Genomic DNA, 2115 nt, shown 5'->3' with positions numbered 1-2115 from the left:
TGAAATGCAGAGAATATTATCGATGTGCTCGTCATAGTTGTGGGGCTACTAAGATGGTCCAGCGAATCGAGACAGAGCCATTAAGTTTTGAAGTTACCTATGGAGGAAGTCACAGTTGTGGTCAAGAAACCAAAAACCAAATTGAAGAACTACTTGCTGTGCAGCAGACAAAATGTGATGAAGTTGAAAGAGGAGCTGCAGAAATATTTGAATCCTATATTCATAAGATGTTTTCAACCCCAAATAATTCGTTCTCAAACTCCAATTCGGTATTCAACATCCCCAATTCCGACTTTCATCCCCACACCGACTTCGTCACCTCATCCAGACATTGACTTTCCACTTGACGATAATAGTCTCACTCACTTGTTTGATCATGATGTGCCTGATAATTCTGGCAATGATTCTCTGTCTGCTCTGGCTGCTGAGGTCTATAAACTCTATGAGGAGAATGGCAAACTCAAATTTCCTCGTCGTTACGACAAACAGGCTGAGAATTCCAGACCCTTGAACAATGTTGGGGACCAATCATAACGTAACGTACCAAGTATCTCTCTTTGCTGGAGCAGCACAAGCATGTAATGTAATATAAAGGGAGAAGAAATGGGCTCAACATTTCTTCTTCTGTTCTACCCATAGCTCTATATTGTCTGTCTCAATTTAATTGTCTTACTTTTCTCTTTGATCTATTCCAAAAACAGTGTGTTCTATATGTAGACAAATTTTCAATTTGAACATTCTACATGATAGATTTAAGACCACAAATTTATGTATGACTTACGCTAGGATGTTTGTTATATATTGTTTCATAATGTATCTATTGTGTTGTATTTGTTAAGAATGACAAAAGTCTTGCATTGATGGTTAATGAGATGGGTGGACTCGTTCTAAGACTTGGGCAATCCTTCTCTCTTTGAGCTAATTTTTGAGGTGTGAGTTAAACCCAAGACCTAATTTCACAGTATTAATAAAGTCAAAAGGACACGTGTCTCGATTTAACTTGATCCGAGGTGCCAGATCCATGGGCTAATACTCACGAAAAATTGATGAATTTGCCAGCAAAATATGTTTGTTAAATAAGTAAATGAAAACAAGTAGGAAATAAAGCTATCCAGAGACGTTTAGTAAATATAGAAAGCCTAGAGTACAAGAATATTAGTGTATAGATTTTTGCACAACCTTGCCGCTAAGCTAACATTGCTCTCAAATGTGTTAAAGATCTAGACTTTTAGCGTCTTACATTAAGGTTTGAGGAGGGTAAAAGGTGTACGTAATCCTATCTCTACCTTTATAGAATAGATAGGATATTCCGGATTGACTCTTGGCAACTCTCTTCTTTTATATGAGCTTGAGACGGACTATACGAGTGAGCTCACACAGTTTGTCTGTCCAAGGATAGATCTTAAATTCCGACAATGTAAACGAGTTCACACAGGCGGTCAAATTCATGTTTATTTTGCTCTTTCCAAGTTGTTTCATTTCCTTATTACGTAAAAAAATTCTTCTCATAAAGAAAGGAAGCATTAATTCTCGAATGCACAAAGACCTTGATAGTCAACTAATGTAACATGCATTGACTCTACCAATTACATTTGTTAAGGCCACAAAGGGAGACTACTGAACAAGTTTTCATACTTAGGGTGTGTTTGGTATGAAGGAAAACATTTTCCGGAAAATATTTTCCAATTTTCTCATGTTTGGTTGGGTTAAATGTTTTGGAAAATGTTTTCCAAATCAACTCATTTTCCTCAAATATAAGGAAAATGATTTCCCTTCAAAATTTATGGAAAACATTTTCCAAAACTCTCTTCCAACTTCAAATTACAATTACTCTTTTGTTGAAAAAATCAATTTATTTTGTCCATATCCTCAAACCTGCCCCCAACCCCACTCCCCACCCCCCGAAAAAAAATAAATTTAAAGCTTGTTTTTAAATTCAATTTTTTTACCCCACCCTCACCCCTACCCCCACCCCCTCCCAAAAAAAATATTAAAAATTGTTTTTAAAAGATATTTCTAATTTCAATTTTTTATTTTTTACCCCCACCCACTACCCTCGTCCCCCCCCCCCATCAGTCCCCCTAATCAGCCCCCAACCCCCTTCAAAAAGAAAAA

General features: G+C 36.8%; 1 protein-coding gene across 1 annotated transcript in view; it reads left to right on the top strand.

Annotated features, from left to right (window-relative positions):
* The window catches only part of LOC125869441 (probable WRKY transcription factor 41), a 6452-nt gene that overhangs the window by 1271 nt on the left and 3066 nt on the right, over positions 1–2115 (top strand). The gene's annotated exons all lie outside the window — the stretch shown is intronic.

The sequence above is a fragment of the Solanum stenotomum genome, chromosome 6 (assembly GCF_019186545.1).
Source record: "Solanum stenotomum isolate F172 chromosome 6, ASM1918654v1, whole genome shotgun sequence".
Taxonomy (NCBI): Eukaryota; Viridiplantae; Streptophyta; class Magnoliopsida; order Solanales; family Solanaceae; genus Solanum; species Solanum stenotomum.
The sequence above is the reverse complement of the archived record's forward strand: the minus strand, read 5'-3'. Positions and strand labels throughout refer to the sequence as shown.